Raw genomic sequence first — 16488 nt, forward strand, 5'->3', positions numbered from 1 at the left:
TGTAATTTTTTTTTGTTTTCTCCCCCCTAGGTTAGAGCTTTCTCGCTTATCTCTTGCAGTGTTGTGAGGGGTTTTATCTTCTTATGGAGGCTCTATTCATGGAAAGGATGGTTCTATTTTTTCAAAGGCCATTTGTGGTCTCAGACAGGGCTTTCTATATCCTTTGGGCTTTATTGTTGATCTCAATGAAGGGTTACCATCTCTGCTCCAGCTGTGGTTTTGCAAGTATTATTTTTTGGATGGCCCTCTCCCTACAACCTTGGTTTTCTCTAGCTGGCCTTATAGAGGTGGCTCTGTCTCCTTTTGAGGTGGATATGGATGATGCTAGAGATAACCTTTCTCCTATTGAGGTGGAGTTTGGTTTTGTGCTTGAGGCCGAGAGTTGCTGGTGGGTGACTAATGGTGCACTATTTTTGGACTGTTTGGGAATAAAGGGTGGTCTTTTATTTGACTTTTCTCCCTTTTCACCTATTGAAGTGGTGATCTTGGAGGGTATAATTTATTCTGCTTTTTTTTCTCTCAAGACCAAGGTTATGGGAGCGTTTCAAAAACTCATTATTGTTAGTTGTGGGAAGCTTGTAAAACCCACCCTTAAGGTTAAGGGAGCTTGGAAAAACCCTATTTTTTGTTTGTTCTAGGGGCAGGCTGGATGCTATCAGTTGTCTTGCTGCTAGTTATGTCTAGATCTATTACTTGGGGGTTGTTGATGCTCTTTTGTTTAGCTCTGAGGGTGCTGGTGATGATATTTCTACTATGTGTATGCTGCTTTCTCTTGGGATCAATCTCAAGGATAACGTTTTGGGAGCCTAGATAAAACCCATGATTATGGCTAAGGGAGCCTTGTTCCCTATGTTCATGTCTATGTAAAATCTTTTGGGGTGGCTTTGGCCTTCTGTTTTCCCACAAGTTATGTAACGTTTGATCCATCTTGTTTGGTTGTGGCTGGGTTGCTATTTGTCTTTGATGAATCTTTTTAAAGTGTTCCTTTGTTAGTTCTAGATTTGTAAAAAAAACTAGTGTTTCAAGTCCCTTCAAAACTTGTTGTATGGGGTTTCGGGTCCTGTCAAAACTTGTTTTCCCCCTTAATCAAAACATGAACAATATTTATAAATAAAGTAAAGAAATGAATACAAATTTTCTATTGAGGTTATTGAACAAACACAACTTAACTCCTTAAGAAGATGTGATAGAAGAAATAAAATTACTACTTATCTCCATCTTAAATTGATTTATTAAAGAATATGTATTTTGGTCTCATCTTGAAGCCAAGTAAGTCTTGATTTTTGCATCCAAAAAATCTCCCACTGAAGGTCCCATTCATGAAGCTCTTTATACAAATAAAATTATTTTAAAAGATGTTCCGTAGCTATACCCAACTTTCTCATCTAAAAAGTAATATCATTCAATATTTCCTATAGCTATTTCTTTTCCTAATAAATATTATCAAAGGTAGATTTTTCTACTATTTAAGTTTAAAACTGGCATATTGAAGCCTTTGAAAATTTTGTTAGACAGAATCAATAGATCTTCTAGGAATATCAAAGTATCATTGGGTACTTTTGGCACAACATTCTAGACTCATTAAAAGGAAATTTGGTTACTAAGTGTTTCTTCAATTAACTCATAATTACCTCTAATATTTTAATTTTGAAGAAGTTATATTTGGAGCTTTCAATTTAAATATTTTTATAGGGTTAGTACAATTGGTAAGTGGTTTTTTTACCCCATTGTGTGTTCTTAAAATGAATAACAACAACTCTTCTTAGGGAAATCTTAGTGAAGTTGGGATCAGTGGTATCAATCATCATAGTAATTATTTGGTTCACTTACTTTTTCCCTCTGCTATGTGATTTGGTACATAGGATATCTTAGGAATCTTTCTAGAATACTTATTGTCATGGTACATGTAAGATAAGATAAAAAAAATTGGTATAACATTTTTTTTAATCTTATCTAAATGAAATGCTTACATGATATCCAAATAGAAGGTGTAATTTGATGAGGGTTCAAAGGCAAGATAACCCTCATATAGAAGGTCTTAAGATCTAACACATTGAAATTGACTAGCTTTTCAAATAATTGAAGAAATAGCTGATATTTCCTCCATAAACAAATAATCTCGAAGGAATAATTTTTTAGGCTTATAAATATAGATAAGTACTCAAATAACTTTTTGTAAAGAGGTGCTACCCAAATATCTAGCATTGCATGAGAGGACAATCCGTTTTTTGGAAATAAAGAAGTGAGAATCTAAAGTTTGAGTGAACCTAGATATTCAACTAATGTTTCCCCAATAACATTGACTTTTTTTTAATCAATTTTCCTTCCAACATTGAATCCTTTATCAATACCAATCTTTGCAAGTTTTTTTCAGAGATACAAAGGAACATGATTTTTTTCAAACAATCCTGAGCTTCATCATTATGAAGAGCTTCTAGAATCACACAATCCATAGATTTTTCAAAAATAAAAATTGATAAGACTATAACTGCAATATTTAATTCAACCCCATGATTCCCTCCTAAACTATCCATAGATCATATATAATGAGGAAGAGGAGTCTCTTATCCCACTAATACCTATAACCTTTAGTGGGAGAACAATAAATTTAGAAATGAAAAAATCTTGATAACACAGATTCTTCTCCATCAAAATACGCTCAATAGTTTCAAAATTCTATATATCATCGACTCTTGATTATAATATGATGGAATTTTGAAAAGTGTATATGTGTCACAAATTTATTCTCAACTGATTATGCTCTGATAATCAAATTATTAATGTCATTATTAAAAGGTATCAACCAGGGGATTATTAAACTAGTCCCTAAGGATGGGGACAAGACTCTTGTCAAGAACTGGAAGCCGATCACCCTCCTCAATGTCTCTTACAAAGTATTGGCCAAAATCCTTGCTAGTAGACTTGAAAAAATCCTCCCTAAGTTTATCTGCTCAACCCAAACTAGCTTCATCAAAGGAAGATACATCCTCGAGAACTTGATCACCAGCTGGGAAGCCATGGAATGGGCTAAAACCTCCAACCAGGATGTTGCTATGTTCATCCTTGACTATGAAAAGGCCTACGACAGAGTTGAATGAGATTTCATCCTTATGATGCTTAATACTTTCGGGTTCCCAAAGGAGTTCTGTGACATGGCTAAAACCCTCTTTAAGGATGCCTCTACCCTTATTGACATTAATGGTACCCTTTCTCTACCAATCAAACTATCCAGATCCATTCGCCAAGGGTGCCCTCTTGCCCCTGCCCTCTTTGTGATTGCATCTGACGCCCTCTTCTATCTTCTTAGGGACAACTCAATTTCCCCCTGTGTTAAAGGTCTTAGACTCCCTGATGAATCCCAACTCCTTAACATCCAATTTGCTGATGACACCTCACTTTTCCTTGAACTCACCAAGAAGAAATTTGAAGCCCTTAACAAAAAAATTGAAATCTTTGGCTTTGTCTTTGGTGCAAAAATCTCCCAGTCTAAGTCTGTTCTTCTGGGATGGCAAGACCTACCTCCTGATTGGGTCCCACAACTTGGGTTCCAGTGGGGGGTACCTAATAAGATCATTAGATATCTTGGTATCCCCTTCTCCATCGCCCCCTCCCTCAAAGAAATGTGGTCTTGGGTCAGAGAGAGAATTGGCCAAAAACTCAACAAACAGAACAATAAGTATCTCTCTCTTGTTGGTAGGGTTCAAGTTTGTCAAAAGATACTCTCCTCTTACAACATATACTACTCCTTGGCTTGGATGTTTAGGAACTACCAAATCCTTGAGATTCAAAAGCTTATAAGGAATTTGCTGTGGTCTAATGGCGAGGGAAGTAAAAAAAAGAACGCTGTCAAGTGGGCATGGTGTCATGTTGAAAAGAAATTGGGTGGCGTCGACCTTAAAGACCTTAGATTACAAGGGATCTCTCTTGCTGCCAAATGGATTTTTCATGCTCTTGATGGTGATGAGCCTTGGAAAATACTCATTAGAAATAACATTGAGAAAGTCGTCCCAAAATATGCTAAATCATGGAAATCTCTTCCATTTATTGATCTTGTGGCTGGTAAATTCCCTGTCTCGGTGCATGGAACTACTGTTTTCAAGTCGATCTAGAAGGCCTGGGAGCATGTTAGAGGCTCTCTTATCAACACTGACTATTATACCATTGGCTATATTCATGGTGAGAGATCTATATGGTGGAATCTCACCCACTCTAATAAACCTCTTGCCCTTACCCGAGGATGCTCTGCTAGACTTTGGGCACAGAAGGGAATTAAAGCCCATGACATATATGTTGTGTTGTCCTATGATCTCACCATCCTCTCCCACATTAATCAGATATGGTATTTTGATCTTGATGCATCTCTCTGGCAGTCCTCCTTCAATAAATTTTGGAAATCCCTTATTGAACCAAAAATTAAGTATTTTAGGTGGCTTCTCCTTATTGATAGGCTGCCGATAAGAAAGGACAATTCTAATACTGATCTTTGCTCTATTTGTAAGACCCCGGAGACTTCTAGACATATTTTTTTTGACTGCATTATTGCTAAGGAAATATGGATTATGTTTGGTTTTATCTTACCTCTTTGTGTAAATATTTTGAAGATTGTTACTGGACATATTCATGGAATTAAAAAAGATGCTAATCTTCTTTGGTCTATTCTGTTTGCTTATATTTTATGGCAACTATGGAAAATTAGACATGATGTCAGATTTTAGGATCGACCCAGGATCCTTACTGAGTCTTTCAAAAGCCTCACCTTTCACAATATTGTTGTGTAGGTATCTATCATCATGGACATTGAAAGAAACAAACTGCTTAGGTTCCTCAAAGATGGGGCACCTACCATGTTAGTCTATGAGATGCGTTGTGGGTACGAGTCGATGAGAAGCATTGAGAGCCTCGCCTCCTTTGACCATGCCCTGAGCAAGATAAAGAAAGAAATACATGACAATGACATGGCACCACCACAGATTTCTATGCTTGCCCAGAGTCAAGTTAGAAGGAACATTATCTGGATGGAGGGCTTTGCCTGGGTTGAAAATCAAAATGACATCCTCTATTGACGTATACCGCCCCTTGAATTTTTGTTGTGAATTGATGTTTCCTGGGTTGATCACATTGACATATACTCCTTTTGTGGCTATTCTGATTATCATTCTGTTATATTTGATTACTGCCCCCTCGGTTAGGATGTTTTGTTGGCTGATTAGTTTATCTAATACATATATTCTCTATCTCAGTCTATTGGTTCTCCATGTTTAATTATGTTTTTGTGGGTTGAGGCTTGCCTCCCCCTCCAGTTCCTTGATTTTTTGTAAACTCTCAATTTTAAAATAAAATAAAAAAAACAAATTCGATGGTCCAACTAAAGCATTTTTTAAGATGCATACTCTCTAACACTATAGTTCACAAATTAGAATGATTCATCTCTAACCAGCCACAAGATCAACAAATGGGAGAGATTTCCATGATTTAGCATATTTTGGGACGACTTTCTCAATGTTATTTCTAATGAGTATTTTCCAAGGCTCATCACCGTCAAGAGCATGGAAAATCTTTTTGGCAACAAGAGAGATCCCTTGTAATCTAAGGTCTTTAAGGCCGAGGCCACCCAGTTTCTTTTCAACATGACACCATGCCCACTTGACAACATGCTTTTTTTAACTTCCATTGCCATTGGACCACAGGAAATTCCTTATAAGCTTTTGAATCTCAAGGATTTGGTAGTTGCTAAACATCCAGGTTGAGGAGTAGTATATGCTGCAAGAGGAGAGTATCTTTTGATAAACTTGAACCCTACCAACAAGAGAGAGATACTTATTGTTCCATTTGTTGAGTTTTTGGCCAATTCTCTCTCTGACCCAAGACCACATTTCTTTGAGGGAGGAGGCGATGGAGAAGGGGATACCAAGATATCTAATGATCTTATTAGGTAGCCCCGATTGGAACCCAAGTTGTGGGACCCAATCGGGAGGTAGGTCTTGCCATCCCAAAAGAACAAACTCAAACTGGGAGATTTTTGCACCAGAGACAAAGCCAAAGATTTCAATTTTTTGGTTAAGGGCTTCAAAGTTATTCTTGGTGAGTTCAAGGAAAAGTGAGGTGTCATCAGCAAATTGGATGTTAAGGAGCTAGGATTTATCAGGGGGTCTAAGACCTTTAACACAGGGGAAAATTGAGTTGTCCCTAAGAAGATAGAAGAGGGCATCAAATGCAATCACAAAGAGGGCAAGGGCAAGAGGGCACCCTTGGCGGATGGATCTGGACAGTTTGATTGGTAAAGAAAGGGTACCATTAATGTCAATAAGGGAAGAGGCATCCTTAAAGATGGTTTTAACCATGTCACATAACTCCTTTGGGAACCCGAAAGCATTAAGCAGGATGAAATCCCATTCAACTCTGTCGTAGGCCTTTTCATAGTCAAGGAGGAACATAACAGCATCCTGGTTGGAGGTTTTAGCCCATTCCATGGCTTTCCTGCTGGTGATCAAGTTCTCGAGGATGTATCTTCCTTTGATGAAGCCAGTTTAGGTTGAGCAGATAAACTTAGGGAGGATTTTTTCAAGTCTACTCGTAAGGATTTTGGCCAAGACTTTGTAAGAGACATTGAGGAGGGTGATCGGCCTCCAATTCTTGACAAGAGTCTTGTCCCCGTCCTTAGGAATTTGTTTTTTACTTTAAAAGATTGATTTTTAACATAGTGTCGAATTGTCTATATCATGCTATATGCGAATTTTAGCAAAATAATTATTAATTTAGAAATGGAATTTGATACGCTTTTAAATCTAACCTTGAAAAATTCTATTACATCTATGTTTCTTACTTGAATATATTTAAACTTTTTTACAAATTTGATTAATTCAAAATTTGAAAATAACATTGGTGGATGCATAGATGTTAATTGTTGTGAAATTGTTGGAGGTCAACACAATCTAGACCTAGAATGTCAAACTATTCATGTCCAAAAAAACAATCTAGACCTAGAATGTCAAACTATTCATGTCAAAAAAATATAAAATTATGAGCTACATTGAAACACAAACATATTTACAATCTGCTGCTTCAACAAATAATCAAATATTGCGCAAGTGTTGGGAGTACCAGTCCATCGCAATTTCCAAGTGATGTAAATTTTGAAGTTCGCAGAGGGTACCGATAAAAAGATTTGATGTGTGCATTCTATGGGACCAAGGAATGTTGTTCAGAAACAGCTATACAGCCAATGGTTCTCAGATTATGAAAAAGAAAATGGACCTGGTGTTTTCGGTAGTCGTGATATAGGTAAAGGCAATAAGATCTTCACATAATTTTCTGATATCAAAATCTTGTTCTGCCAAACTTTTACAATAGGCGTGCTACAAAACTCCATATCTCCACCCGTAGAGTTACAACGCGACACTGCAATATGAATCTCTTAGACGATTAAAATAAGAAGCCTAAAAAGTTGTCAAAGTACAAATTGGAAAAATCACTGGATACCTAGATCAAGCCATGCTGATTGAATCATTTCCTTTTGCTGCCCTGGGCGGGAGAGTTTCAAATCTGAATTCAAAATAAACCGTAGCAGTGACTGTCATTGTTGAGAGTTAAAGGGGAGTCAGAGGAGCGCTGATGGGAAACAAAACGGAAACGGAAAGTTCAGGAGCCCCACACCAGCCACTCTAAGAGTTCAACGCTTCGAGTGTGCTGGTTAAGCCGTGCCTACAATATACATAACCAGGGTGATCATGTCTCCAGCTCTTTCTAGTGGCACCTTTACAAAATCTACCGACTTTGTAAACTATTGTTGTATGTCAGCTAGCACATCTCTAAGAGAGGCAATTGATGGAATAGCTGCTAATGGTAAAGAGCGCCAGAAGTATCTTTTGTGACTGGAGATGCAATGCCGACACTGAAATATCTCCTGTTCGGTTCACATCTCATCATCATTACCTACACTGGACCGCCCAGCTGATCCTGCTAACAGTTTTATCCGCATCTTTTCAGCAAGCGTTACCATATCTTTGGCTTTACTCATGAGTGTATTCAAATCCTGAAATGCATCGTGCAAGCTCTTACTAGTCTCCTCCCCATATGCATGTTGAACGTAACCAACGATCATGGCATTCCATGAGAGGATATGTTTTTGAGGCATTATGTCAACAATTTGTATGCCTTTGTATATGCTTCTACTTTTTGCATGCAAGTCTACAGGAGAATTCCTGACCATAGTATCTGACAAGAATCTCTCTTTTGATGTGCTTTGGTGGAAGTTTATAGGCTGTTCCAAAGCTTCCTCCATCGCTGCGCATAGTGGGGAAATTAGCTTTACGCTCGCCAATCGAATTTGTTTGGAAGTTTCTAGAGCCTTATTGCCAAATCCATTGTGCTCTGTTCTTGCAACCACTGCAATTTATGAGATGACGCCTCTGTGAGGCACTCCATAAACGATCCATATGCGCTGCCTATGATCCCATACATTGCGTTCATGCCTCGCACATCTTAAATGTATGTCAATGGTTTTTAAGCTTTTGTAACTGCTACTTGAAAGCAATAATACATGTGTATAACTTTGGCGTGGGAATGGAGATTGCGGCTTTCATTGCCTAAAAGCCTCTTAAACTTTCTCAACAAATCTGTTTGTTGTATATCTCATAATTGCAGCTTCCCATATTTCTTTGACTCATTCTGTCAAAAAGTTAATTTGTCGTGTCTTCTCTGTGCTTCTACGTTTTGCACATATATGGGCTGGCACTTGCACATTTAATAACCTTCCTTTTGTGATGGCAGATCTTTAAACATTCTTTCATCAAATACACTTCTAGCCATCATTACACTCCAGGAGATGACCCCTCTTTGAGGTATTCTGACAAACCGTTTGAATGCGTTGTCTTTGCTTCCACAATTGCATGTGAGTTTGTTAAAGCATTTCCAATTATAACATGTGACAAAAACCTGCGAATACACTTTAACCTCTATCCATCTCTTTGCTGTCCGAACTTTACCATGCTCGCTCAATCATATTTTGTTAGCAAGATTATGAAGACTTTGATAGAAAGCTTACAAAGATTTTTTTGTGCAGAACTTGCAAGTTTACATTTCACGAGATGTCATCTCTGTGAGGCTTTTCTTTAAAACAGTTCGCGGCTTTCTCTGGTTCTACACTTTCCATTTGTGTTTTCCATTTTAACATCCGCACAGGATACTCGCAGAGGATGTGGAATTTGGTTTTACTACCGCCAACTGCATTTGCTTGAAAGTTTTTAAAGCCTTTTCAACAGATCCATTATGCGCAGATTCTGTAATCTCTAAAATCTGCTCCTTGAGATGACATCTCTTGCAGGAAATTGTCAACCAGTTTACGCAGCTTATATATTTTTCCACGTTGGCATACAAATCTGCTACAGCAATTGCAAGATGAAGTGGTATTGAAAATAGTGTATATTCATATACAATCTGCAGGGTCCAAGAGAACACGTACTCACAACTATCTCAGGTTTCATTGGCATCGAGCTTTCCAACTCTTTGAAGGTTCTTGAGTAACGGTTAGAGTTCTTAGAAACAGAGGTTCAAAAGTTAGAAATTTTGGAGTAATCGATACAAAAGTTAGAAAGTTCAACTTTCAGATGTCTGAATGTAGAAGTTAGGAAGTTAGACTTCCTGAGCATTTGGTGCCAAAGTTAGAAATTTCAACTTTCAAAATGTGATAGTTAGAAAGTTGTATTTTAGAACATTGGGTGTGAAAGTTAGAAATTTCAACTTTCAAATGTGATAGTTAGAATTTTGGACATTGGATGCAAATTGCAATAGTTAGAAATTTCAACTTTCAAAAGTGAAAGTTATAAATTTGGAAAATTATGTATAAAAGTTTAAAATTTTAAACATTGTGTTGGAAAGATCCAAATTTCAAGTATTGATGAGTTGTAAAAGTTTAATTTTTCAAACTGCCATAACTTTTTATTGACAAAGAATTTGACCTTGAAATTTTACATGGTGGCAAATAAGGATACAATGAACATAACACAAATTTTTATTTGCATGACAAAGACCGGAAACAATATTTTGATATTTTCTGGATAAGAGGATAGCAAAAATTGAAGCATTGAAATCTCACAATGTTGGAGATATAATCCCAACTAACCCATCAAGTACAGTCGGCATCACGACAAGAAAGAATTTGGCCATAGATTTGATAAAATACCACATTAAATCGTTCAACCTGTTTTCTATCTCATCAATTAAATTTAAAACCACCTGCAAGATATTTTCCAATGTATGTGACCAATATGCAGATTTCTGGAAGCTTCTTCCAGGTACCTCTTGCCCATTCGAGAAAGATCTAAGTCCTTATAATAAGAGGTGTTTTGCAATCAATCAATGGATGAATGAAAAAGTTTGTTTTCTTTTACTATGTTTTTGACCTGTTTCAACTCTTCTTTGTCTTAGTTCCATCATGTGGTAATAGAGCCTATGGGAAATGATCTTGGAGAGGTATTATGAAATCTAAGTGTTGAACCTGCAAGTTATGAGCTAGCGAGTTGATTGTGTTTGGGGAGATGATTGTGTTTGGGGAGAGATTGTTGAATCACTGTGGAAAAGGTCCATGTATGGCATATAAAATATTGCACTATCTATGCTGCTACCAAAGAAAAGAAGGAGGAATCACGACTCTTTTGTTGCTTACAACATTATCAGGGCAAACTAAGGTTTGGAGGAGAGCTAAAGACACTGCAAAAGAGGACCCTGCAGAAAGGAAAATGAAGGTGCCAACATAGTCAAAGACCAGCCACTACGAAGGAGATGGAGAGTTTCAAGATATTTAAAGACTGCTAGAAGGAAATTTGTTGTCAAATAAAAAAAAGGGCTTGTCATAGATGAATAGAAAGAGAAAAAGAAACGGAAGAGGGAAAGTGTGTTTGTAGAATTCAAAGATTTGAGGCGTTGTTTCACGGGTAAGAGAAAGTGGGTTGTCACAAAAGTCAGATTGCTATGTTAGTTGGACGCCAATCTAAAGAATGGGGAAGATTTGCAAGATTGTCCTATAGAGAAGGAGGAAGCTCAGAGGAAGATCAAAGCTCAACAGGAGTCTGAAGATTGCCATTCAAAATGAAAAAAAATGCACAAATATGCTGGAAAAATAAGTAGCCACTAACCTAGAAGGAACTGCCAGTCTCTAATATAAGTAATTGTTGGCCAGAAGGAAAGGACAGTAAACCTCTCAAGAAGATTGCAGCCATGAAAGACAAAAATGAAACTACTACCCTGGGAAGGAAAGCAAAGCTATTGTCCAAAGTTTAGAAGTCAGTTTGCATCTACATAAAGATCACTGAGAAGGAACCAGTAAGGAGAGAGGATTTGCAGAAGTTGGAATCAACCAGAAGAGCCAGTTTGAAGAACACATGCACGTGACAAGAGGTAAACATTTGTAACAAAATCAAGTATATAAGGTGAGTTAAATTTGTCCGTTTCAATGGAAAAGATGGGCAAAAAAGTATTAAAAGAAAATGCAAGTTTAATTTGTGAGATGGATCTTTTTAAAAAGGAAAATAGTTCTCTTTTGATTGATTTGTGAAAAGTTGAAAAGCAAAATAAAGAGTTAGAGAAAAAATTAAAATTGTTTGATGAGATTAAGAAAAATAATGAAGAACTAGAACAAAGAGTGAAATTGTTTGATAATTTAAAAGAGAAGATGAAGAATTTAGAAGAAGAGAATAGTTTATAAAAGAAATAAATGTCAAAATAAAATGAGAAAAATGAATGTTTGAAGTCAAAGAAATTGGTGTGTGATGTTTCTTGTAGTACAAATGATTTAATTTGTCATTTGATGAATGCAATTTTGCTGAAGTTGTTTGTAAGAAAGTGTGAAGATGATGATATAAGATGTAATGATAATGAAAAAGTTAGTAGTTATTTTGATGACAATATTGGTTTGAAGATTGTGAAGAAAATGGGATATGAAGGAAAAGGATTGGGAAAATATGGGCAAGGAATAAGAGGGCCCATTCAGCCAATTATGAGGCCCAAGAATGAAGGTCTCAGATATGTATGTTTGTGCCAAATGATGTTGCAAGTGTTAATAGTTAATCAAAATCAGATAAAAGAATGTAGTGTATTCAATGTTCTCATTGTAACAGAGAAGGACACACAAAAGATATGTGTTGGGATTTGCATCTATGTAACATTTGTGGTTTGAAAAATCATTCTGAAAAAATGTGTTGGAAGAAAGAATGGAAGAAAGAATCTATAACAGGTTGTATAAAAATGGAATGTGGATGTACTTATGGATCTAGTTGGGAAAAGCTCACAGGTATGTTCAAAGGGTTGTACAAATGTTCATATGTGAAGACTAATAGAATTCATGAAAATTTTGGATGTTCAAAAGCAATAACAAATGTTATGAATCAAAAGAAATCATTGTCTAGCAAGACAACTACAGACTGTATTATATTTTGAAGACTTGAAAACAAGTGTTTGAAGAAATTACCACAACGGTTGAAGAAAATTGGAGCACAAAAAAGAAAGAGGAGTTATGAAAGAAATAAAAAAATAAGAGGATGATATCAATTGTCAAAAGTCATGAAAATATTAGTAGAGTTGACAATAGATAAAGAGAAAACATTGTAAATGTTGAAAAGTGCAGCAACTGTAGCAACAACCAGTTAGCAAAAAAAAAACGATAGCAGACACAAATAGAAGATTGTTGAATAATTTGAGTACCATTGCAGTTGAAGAAAGGTGCAAAGAACAACAGGGTAAATTTTTTGTTGAGTAATTTTTTTTTTAATGATTTTTCAAATTGGGCACATCCTGAAAAATCAGGTACATGTTCATGCGTGAAGGATAACTTGCACCAAAATAATTGAAAATGCAATTTTTTTTTTGAAGTGTAAAGAATCAAGTACACTACGATAATATATAAAGTTTTTCAAATTTGGATAAGTAGATCAAAAGATATTAAAAAAGTGGCACACATATGTCTCTGAGAACTATGGAGACACTGGTAAAAGAAATTCAAGAATAATATGTTATTGTTATTTAGATTTAAAAAAAATTATATGGTTAGAAAGATCGGAAGATGGGTGAAAATATGGTGGCAATTTTAAAAATACCTAGTTGATGAGGTGTAAACCCGATGATGACAAAGTTGAGAAACCAACTTGATAAAATAAAACACATCAAAAAGGAGGGAAATAGAGTGAAATCAAACTTCCAACCCTCAGCCTTGACATCCAAGCCTATTCACAAGCCTAAATGCACTAAACATGTACAAATTTCTTTAAAGTAATAGCACGTACGGGGTTTGTAGAGACAAAAACACATACGTGGTTTGTAAAGGAAAAATCGCATATGGGTTATGTTAACATAAAGACATTCTAATATATAGAAATACATATGTATGTTTGTAATATGTGTATGTGTATGTGTATGTGTATGTGTATATAATATGTATGTATATATATATATGTATATACATACATACATACATACATACACACACACACACGTATATATATATATATATGTATATATATACATATAAAAGTTGTATGTGTATGTAAAATATATGCATATATATTGTCTCTCAATACCTTATTACATTGTATTCTTACCCTCTCTCTCTCTCTGGACCCCACATAACCCCTAATGACATTATATAAGGTCCCTTAGCACACCATATGACCCTTTAAGAGCATATGATATCCTAAGGGGTCATATGGTCTTGTAACACATGTGTGGCCCAATTAGGACCCCACGTCACCCCTTAAGAGCATATGATGTCTAAAGGGGTCATATGGTGTCCTAATGGGATATGGTGTTGTAACACATGTGTGGCACTGTTAGAACTCCACAAGACCCCTAGCGACACCATATGACCCCTCAACACACCACATGACCCCTTAGAACCATATGTTGTCCTAAGGGGTTATATGGTGTCCTAATAGGTCATATGGTGTTCTAACACATGTGTGGACCCATTAGGACCCCACAAGACCCCTAATGACACCATATGACCCCTTAGCACACCACATGACCCCTTAGCACCAAATGATGTCCTAAGGGGTTGTATGGTGTCCTAAGGGGTCATATGGTGTTCTCACACATGTCTGACCCCATTAGGATCCCAAAGACCACTAACGACACCATATGACCCCTTAGCACACCACATGGCCCCTTAGGACCATATGATATCTTAAGGGATCGCATGATGTCTAAGGGGTCATATGATGTTCTAACACATGTGTGGCCCCATTAGGACCCCACAAGACCCCCAATGACACCATATGGCCCCTTAGAACCATGTATGATATCTTAAGGGGTCATATGGTGTTGTAACACATGCATGGCTCAATTAGGACACCACATGACTCTTTAGGAGCATATGATGTCCTAAGGGGTCATATGGTGTCCTAATGGGTCATATGGTGTTGTAATACATGTGTGGCACCACTAGGACCCCACATGACCCCTAACGATACCATAAGACCCCTTAGCACACCACATGACCCCTTAGTACCATACAGTGTCTTAAGGAATTATATGGTGTCCTAAGGAGTCATATGGCATCCTAAGAGGTCATATGGTGTCCTAAGGGGGAAATATGAACCATTATTACAATATAAAAAGAAATGCCAATACTTTTTACAAAAATAAGTTCAAATCACCTATGCCCTTAACACACCATATGACCCCTTAGGACACCACATGACCCTTGATGACACCATGTGACTGCTTGAAACACCATACGGCCCCAAGTAGGACCATATGATATCCTAAGGGGACGTATGGTGTCCTAAGGGGTCATAAGTTACCCTAAGGGGGCAAGATGAACCATTATTACAATATTAAATTTAGTGCCAATACTGCTTACAAAAATAAGTTTAGATCACCTAGGCCCTTAGCACACCATAGGACCCCTTAGGGCCCCACATGATCCCTAACGACACCATAAGATCTCTTAGTGCATCATACGACCCCAAGTAGGACTAAATGATATCCTAAGGCATCATATGGTGTCCTAAGGGGTCATACGGTGTCCTACGGTCTCCTCTCTCTCTCTCTCTCTCTCTCTCTCTCTCTCTCTTCCTTTTCTATTCTCTCCATATCCCTCTCCCTCTCTCTTCCTCTCCCTCTCTCTCTCTCTCTCCCTCCCACCCCACTCTTTCTCTTTCCCTCCCCCCTTTATCTCCCTTCCTTTCCCATCCTCTCTCTACCTCTCCCTCCCTCCCTTACCATCTCTCTCTCCCTCTCCCCCTCTCTCTCTCTATCCCCTTTCTCTTCCTCTCCCTCTCTCTCTCCCATCCTCTCCCTCTCCCTCTCCCTCTCACTCTCCCTCTCCCCCCCCATTTATTTCCCTTCCTTTCCCATCCTCTCTCTACCTCTCCCTCCCTTACCATCTCTCTCTCTCTCTATCCTTTCATTTCCCATTCTATCCCTCTCCCTCTCCCTCCCCAACTCTATTTCCCTTTGCCTCTCTCTCTCTCTCTCTCTCTCTCTCTCTCTCTCTCTCTCTCTCTCTCTCTCTCCCCCTTTTCCTTCACCCTCTCTCTACTATAAGTAACACACACGGGTTTTTAACATAAGAAGAACATATGGGTTATGGGAATTATGAACGTTGGCATGTTGGGGTATTTTTAGGGACTAATTACGCATACCAGTTAACTAAACATAACGCGTACGTGTTTCTTGCACATATTGTTAGCTAGTTAAAGGCCTCAACGACCTCAAAAGGAGTTTTCGAATTCATTAAAGGCCCCACTGTAACTAATACTACGATTTTGTGACAATTTTATATGTGAAAGTAAGCAAGAATTTTGTTTTGCATGATTTCAAATGATTGAATTGTTGTTCTAATTAGTTTGGTCAATGTTATTGTGATTATTTAATAGTTTTGATTATTAAACATAATGATAATACTAATTTTTATGGTCATTTGATTGTATAAGTTTTTTTTAACATAATGTGCAAAATGATTCTATTTAGGAGAACCATTATGAATGATGGAAAATGACAAGTGAGGAACAACCAAACAATGTGAGGCTGAAAAGGAAAGACAAAGGCAACGTATGAAGAAATTAAGTGAACTAAGAACAACGGGACAATAAGGCATGTCATCCACAACATCTCAATTAGATGTACCAAATGAACCTAATGCAATTGAAAAAGAAATCACAATCAATAATCAAACAAATGATGAAGATGACCCAACAACATTTGATTTACCTAATGAACCTAATGCAATTGAAGAAGAGACCATAATGAATAATCAATCAAATTACAAACATACAACAACTCAATTTGATGTGATGAATGTACCTAATGCACACAATGCACCAATCTTAACACCTCCCTGAATTATTTGTAGGAAACCAAAGTATCTAATTGACATCGATGAGAATATTTTTTAGCCAATGCGTGATAAAATAAACAAATGAACTTGTAGAAAAATGGTTAAAATAATATGGCAACACTATTTTGGAAACATAAATCAAACTACAAGATGCCATTTAA

The sequence above is a fragment of the Cryptomeria japonica genome, chromosome 4 (genome assembly GCF_030272615.1).
Source record: "Cryptomeria japonica chromosome 4, Sugi_1.0, whole genome shotgun sequence".
NCBI lineage: Eukaryota > Viridiplantae > Streptophyta > Pinopsida > Cupressales > Cupressaceae > Cryptomeria > Cryptomeria japonica.